Below are 7383 nucleotides of genomic sequence, written 5' to 3'. Positions count from 1 at the left end.
AGATGATCCCTAACATACCTGTAATTTTTGCTTTTATAATTTGTGTTAGCAGAAACTATGATGCATTATAAGTGTAGATTTAATGTGCACTTTTGTGCTTTCAGCCAAGTGGTAATTCACCTTGGAGTTTTACTATGTTAAAACTGTAAATACAGCAGAACATTAATAAATGTCACTTATGTAGCAAATGTTGTAGATCAGTGTTTAATTTAGAATGTAAACTTAATTAGCATAGGGAAATTGATTATACAGGCAGCCTGTTTAATGTCTTGCAGACTGATTTGTTACAAGTGGATATTTGAAATTTTCTGTAAAAGAAAGTTTTATGCAAATCTCATCTGTTCTTCAGTTCAAGGTGTTTTTCTCTTATTATATAACCCATTATCAAGTCCTTCAGGCAGTGACCAGTTTAACCAATATTTCTGGCAGTTTAGAAATAAGTGATTATGTGAACAATCTTAAATTGTTTGGTTAGTTTTGAATGTATAACCTCTTTATCTGTTTGCAAAATGATTTATTCATAATCTTGGTGCGCAGCCGAACTTCAAAACTGTACAGGCTTGACAAATAAGCAGTTGGACTGACAAATATCTATGGAGGTTACATACAGACTTCCTTTTTAAATAGGAATAGGAGTACACGGGGAAAATTATTAGGTTTATCCTGTAAAGCAAAATCTGTAACATTGGAGAACTCTAAATCACATTTGCCCAAACTTGGTAGATTAGCCTTATGTTTATTCTCTTGGCATTTGGACCTTATTTGGTCTTGTGCAGTCAGACTACTGGAATATTTGGCATTCCTATTTCTGTTTGGTGTCTTAAAGACTTATCAGATACCCACAGTCCAATTATTCTTCTCAAATAGCAATTTTGACTACTTTTTTCAAGGAATTTCATTATGTGGTAGGCAGAGGGATGTTCTGTAAAAATGGGTGAATTGTTTGGACTTTTTTTAAAACTAGGCAAGCCAACTTCTCCAAATTTCAAGCTCAAATGAGAAACAGTTTAGCTTTCATGACAGTTAAACCATTTCATACCACATAGAATCAGGTGATAATTTTCATTCACCAAATGCCTTTTGTTTTCCTAACCTACAGTTTGCCTACCGGGACTCTTCCTAATACTCTAAAGACCTGGACAGGTTCAAACAGCAGGCAGATTTTGTGGGAACCGGAATAAGCTTTACCAGTACAAGAAATCTATGCCAGTGTAATTGCCTGTACTAAAGGCTATATAAGGAATGGTATTTCTTTAAAAATTTGCACCCCTCTTTGAAATAATTATACTAGAACAAAAATTGTCGTTTTGATCAGAAATATGAAGCATCTTTCTCTCTCTTACAAAGATGCATTGAAAAAGAGGATGTTGTAGGAAGCCGTGTTTACAGTTGTCACCTGGCATAGAGTTGCAGTTTTTTCCAGAAAGGTGTCACATCCCCTCTTCCTGTGGTCATTTCCTGAGCTGTTTGAAAGAATCATGTCAGTGAGGTTCTGACAATGGTATTTGATCCGCCTGTTGAAGCTGAGTTACTTTAATTTGCAGAGAGCTGCTACCATTCTTAAAATGTCAGTTTGAAGTCGCAGTACAATTTAAATGACTCTGTAATCATTGTAAAAGTGGTGCATTTAATATCTCAGACTCTCTCTATGAAGACATCCATTTTGCCGTTTCCAGGAGAGGGATTAATATACATAAAGTTTTAGTATATTTTTCCCAAATACAACTACTTTAGTATTATTTTACCAATTTTGGAAGAGACTTTAAAATACCTTAGACATGACTTTTTTCCCCCAAGTTTTGGTGATGCTGGTAGGGATGCTCCTATAATTGAGACTGTGAATTTCAGTGATTGTAGGAATTAGGTCTTATTTTGTGAATCTTTTTAATTAGTCCTTCCATTAAAATGGATTCCAATGGCATCCAACTTTTAGAAACCTATTAAAACATGCAAAGTAAGAGTGTGAGTTTACTTGCACAAATGGTGGATGAAAGCTTGTGATTTCCAATAGGAGATTGCTCCTTATATCCAGTTTTTAATGTAATCTCATAGTGTGAAACTGCAGGCAACCTTTAATTGGAGCTGTTGAAGATTGCTTGAAAAAAATGTACATAATCTCTGTCTCAGTAAGAACTTCTTCAGCTTCGTGTCTGGTGCCTAAAATACTTTTTTTTTTGTCTTCCATGAAATTTTAATTATGAAATTCTTGAAATAAAAACCAGTGTGTGTCGTTTAGTACTGATGGGCCTCAGCCACAAAACGCCGATCCAGACTTCCCAAGTCTGAGGGTGTTGGTGTTTGGGAGTTTGGGCCAATCTCTACTGTTTAGTCTCTCAAGAGGTCTGACTTATTTCCTTGGCCCAGTATTCTGTCTGTTCCATTCAGGAACCAAACTGTTCTGCTTGAAGGTGAAACTGGGATTTTTATTTTGGGGGTTTCCAGGCCTTTCCTTATGGTTGTTGGTACTTTGCATTTATCCTAACACTTCATTCTAGGATTAAAATGACCAAGTGTTGCCCATGCCATGTTGCAGATTAAGAAACAGAGACTAGTATGTTTGAGGTTGCACAGTGAGTCTTTGGCAGAGATGGGATTAGATTCAGGATTTCCTGGCTCAGTTCTCTGTTCTGACCAAAAGATTATTTCACTGCACATCTTTAATAAAGTAATAGGTTTAATATTTACATCATGAGCCTTTATACAGAAAGACCAGGCAATGCTGAAGAAGAGTAATTCCTGTTTGGTCCAAATATTAGAAATGTTTGTATGATTCACTGTTTCCTTTGCAACCATTTACAAGCTCTGCTTGGGGTTTTCTTTTTCCAGCTATTTTAGAAAATTGTTCCTTGATGTCTTATTTCCGGTTTCCCATGAGGAAAGGAAAAGCAGGGGATGAGGGGTGAGAGAGAGAACACCATGTGTTGGAGGAAATTAAATCTGTCTACAAAGAATGGAGGACTGTCATGGGAGAGACTGTATGAAATCTGTCCCTGTGTCCTTTCATCCTATTCTAATAGGAGTTCAGCTTCACATGAAAAGGTTGGTGCTAATTGTCCATAGCTTTCGCATGAAATAAAGAGGATTAAAGCTGAGAAGTGAAACAAGTTCGTGAGAGACCTCCCAATTGCTTAAAAAGCTTGAAATTTTCTTTCCTCCTTTCAGCCCAGCTGAGTTTGTTTTTTAACAGTTATGTTTCCAAGAAGCGGTTGACAAATACTATTAGTTGTTTAAAAAAAAAGAAAAGAAAAAGCATAACATTTCATAGGTTTCTCTGCTTTCACCCAAAGGCCTCTCTACTTGCAAGATGTCTCAAAGTTGAATTCATTACATTTTGGCCACCATAATGCCAATGACTTTCACCTGTTTTTATTGGCTGCCTTCATGTAAATTATTCACTGCTTGAATTATCTTGGCCTATTTTATATCATGTAGCATGATCATTTAAGACCACCTTGGCACTGATTCTGTGAGGTGCCATGTGCCCTCGAGGTCAGTGGAATCTGAGGGCATGCAGGAGATGTATATCACAGATACAGGCCCATAACTTAGTTGGGAAAAGTTAAACAGCAGTTTAGTCTATGGTAGCTTAATGTGTCTAGCTCTTCTGTATTTTAGATCATATCTAGAGAGTATGTGGGCCTTGCTGCCATCTCATTACATCATGAAATAGGCTTTAATAACACCTAGTTGTTTTTTTATTGCTTCATATTTAGAGCACAGTACAGTTTAATTAGAGGGAAAGATAAACAAATGTGTTGCAGAAAATACATACAATAAGCCAAATCTAGTAGCAGTCAAATTAAAGCGCCTTTTTAAAAACTCCTTGAATACGATGTATTTACAAGGCTGAGTTTTATTGGTGACACTTATTACTCATTATATAAAAACACTTAGCAATGTTGGGAACAGGAAAAGGTCATTAAGTTCATTCAGGGTAGTCTCTTCATAAAATACTGTTTTGAGTATGTTGACTGCTCAAGAAATGAACAGGACTGTTCTTCCTTTTAGTATTTGCTGCTTAGCAATTTACCAATATACACAAGTTCCCTTTGGCCTACCTCTGTTACAAAAATTGTGATAGAAACAGCTAATATTGCAGGTATTACTATATCAAAAATTTAAATTATATTTAGTAGTAGCAATGTGAGCACTAACAAACATGCCTGCCTTCTGCAAATACTCCATCACTGGGTTCAGTTTTTGTCATAAACTGCATAACTCATTCCTGGCAATACTGGTTTGTGCATTAATTTTGCATTCTCCATTATCCCCCTAGTAGAAGTCTCTATACTTTTCATCTCCTTTGACTTGTCTGGTTAATAAGATTATCTTAACCATAGCAGCTGTACATAGTAACAAATCAATGGTTTCTTGGTCCTTTTTTCAGAATGAGCAACAAATGTCAACTCTTCTCTTTTACCTAACAGGAAAGTAGGTGCAGGCTATAATTGTTTCTTACAACTTTATTACCTAATCCTCATGTTAAACTAGTTCTGTTGCTTTGAAATGACCAAGTCAAGCATGTTCTCTTTAGAGTAATAGGTTTAAGATGAAATTCTCAGGGTTGCTATTTTTGTTGGACTGTAGGAGGTACCTAAGTTTTTAGTTTGGAGCCAGAACTTGTTGCTTTTGCACAATTTTCTTAAGGTAATTACAATTTATGTCTGTTACTGTGTAGATTTAAAACATGTAGCAAGTGCAGATTGAAAGCTAGCTGTTTCATTTTCATTTGCATTTGGATATTTTAAAAAAACTGGTTTTTTGAGCATGTATTTTTCATCATTTTGTGTATGTGTATGTTAACTGTGGGTGCAAATTCATTATGCAAACAAAGTGTTAATCTCACTGTCTGATTATGTAGATAGAATTACATAGGTGGACAGCTGCATGTGCCTCAACATCTACTCTGTTTTAAAAACCACATTAGTGTCTTACAATATTCTCATGATTTAAAAGATATTAAAAATCATTTATAATAAATGTCTCCAAAAAACTTGCATAATAAGGAAGCAGTGGTTTTCCTTCCAATGCATACCCTTTTTTCATGTGGAAAATAATTGTATCCACTTTTACAGAACAAGAAGTACAACTGTATGAATTCTATTTTTGTATATTTCAGGAAAGATTAGTTATTACCAATTTAAGCAGGAATAAAACTTCTTTCAAGTTCTACTTGGAGTAGAGTTGTCCCCTCATCAGTATGTCCTATGATAAAAGAAAGTATACTTAAAAAAATGTACCAGGGCTATTTTACTCTTGTGAGTTTCATAAAAGTAGAAACTGAACAAAATTGGGGTAAACAGAATTCAGTGTTACGAAACATTTCTTCCTCCTTATTTATTACATCTGCTTCTACTGTAGGCTCTGGTCATATGTGGCTCTCTATGCTTCCTGAGATGCACTGTCTGTGTAGTCCGTGAAAGAGAAGGGTCTGCAGCAACTGTAGGATAGGTCACATAATTGGTAAGCAAATTAAAAAAATGGTAAGATGTTTGAACTTCCATGCTATAGTTGTCTTGCTGGTTCTTCATATATATATATATATATATATGTATATATATATATATTTATTTCACATCTGCTTCTGTTTTTGCTGCCTGATGTGAAATTACAGCCAGCTGGAAACAAAGAAATGCCTCCAGCCTCAAAATAACGTTTATAGTACTTGGGAAAGGATAATGGAAAAAAGGATACAGGAAATAATTAGGGCTTCTCCAGAGGACAGCAGTCATTTTCATATGTCCACTGGAGGCAAATACACAAAGATAATCCAGGTAATTGAAATCCTGGTCAAGCTTTATTGAGGCTGAGAACTATGCTTACCAAGAGGAAAATGCAAAGTCTCTTCAGGAGGATTTTACAACGTGGTTCTATTTGGAGTTCAGCTGTCCTTCAGCCCCCATTCTCGAGTCTCCTTTGTGAATGGAGATAGCTGGATAATCTGCCCAGTTCTGGCTCTGTCACTCCTTTCTCAAAACTAGTCCCCCAGTGGTAATCAGGAAGACCTCATAGGGCTGCCTTCTATGCTGGAAAAGAAGCCAGGTGGACTGGGGCAGACCATACAAACCTGTCCCATTTCCTGCAGAATTGAGAATGGGCAGAAGATGGTTAGTAAGAAGAACATCTCCTGCTGGGGTGGAGTCTTCAGTCTTAGTGCTGTGGTGACCTCTACATGTGCAAGCACAAGCTGGGATAATGGACACAATGGCGTAGTCTGCTTTTGCTGAGCACGAAGCTGGACAGTATGAACACCCCCCCCGGCTCTGGTAACTGTAGATGCACAAAAGCGCTTTTGTTTGTCAGGCTCTATCGATGTTTAAATAGACCTGGAGGAAGTACAAGCACACGGTATCAGTGCCTTATCTCAGACCATGTTTATTCGCACATATTCATCAGTCACATGAGTTTACCTTCCTACGCCACTGCAAAGTTTGAAATTTCAAATGTGTCCCGGGGATGTGGCTTCAGTGCTGCTGGAGTCAATGTCTGTCATGCAGCCAGGGGAGCAAGGTTGGTTTACTTAATTACACAGCTGTGGTATTTTTGAGAACATGCTTATAGTCACTGGAGACTAATTAGCTCAAATGGTCAATGTGGGAAGGTGCACAAAGAAAATAAGATGACTGCCTGGGACTGCACTTGTAATGAGTGTTAACTGCCCACAAATCATGTCTGTAGCATGGAGTTGCTCTTTCATGGCACTCTGTTGAGCTTGGACTTTGGCATAGCTAGAATCCCTATGGGACATGGAGCATTTCTTTAGCTAGTCTGGCATTCAACTCCACAGCTGTAATCTCTCAGGTTTAATAGGAAGTTCCTTAAAGCACTAGGGTATGACAGACGTGTGCATGGAAATCATGAATTTCACTGTTCAGATCTACCATTTAATGAGCATTCAGATGGCATTGAGTAAACTCAGTCCTGTCCCAATATACTTTAACTTAGTGTAAAACTATGGGGGTATTTGGGACTGATCTCTGGTGGTTTCAGAGCCTTGGTAAGGCATGTGGATGGGACTGTTTTGGGCTGTCTTGGGACATTCCATTCTCAAAGATTCAAACTCAGGGATTGGTACAGTTCTTACCTGTGTCTAACAACACTGCATCATGTGTAAGTCTCTAACATGTTGGCAGGTGACAGAAGTTCTCTCCAAGCTGTTCCTACAGCTTGGGGTTCTGTGAACCCAAATTCTGATCTCGCTGCTTCCTTCTACTACCCTATTCCTGACAACAGATAATTAACTGATTAATAACTTGTGGACCAGTCAAGTGGACTAACCCATCATCATAGTTCAAATGGTGTGAAGGGCAGAGAACAAGCAATTGATACAGACCCTGACAAGTACATTTAGATTTTCAAGTATATGATGTAATATGTGACACG

The sequence above is a fragment of the Alligator sinensis genome, unplaced genomic scaffold (genome assembly GCF_000455745.1).
Source record: "Alligator sinensis unplaced genomic scaffold, ASM45574v1 scaffold135_2, whole genome shotgun sequence".
NCBI lineage: Eukaryota > Metazoa > Chordata > Crocodylia > Alligatoridae > Alligator > Alligator sinensis.
The sequence above is the reverse complement of the archived record's forward strand: the minus strand, read 5'-3'. Positions refer to the sequence as shown.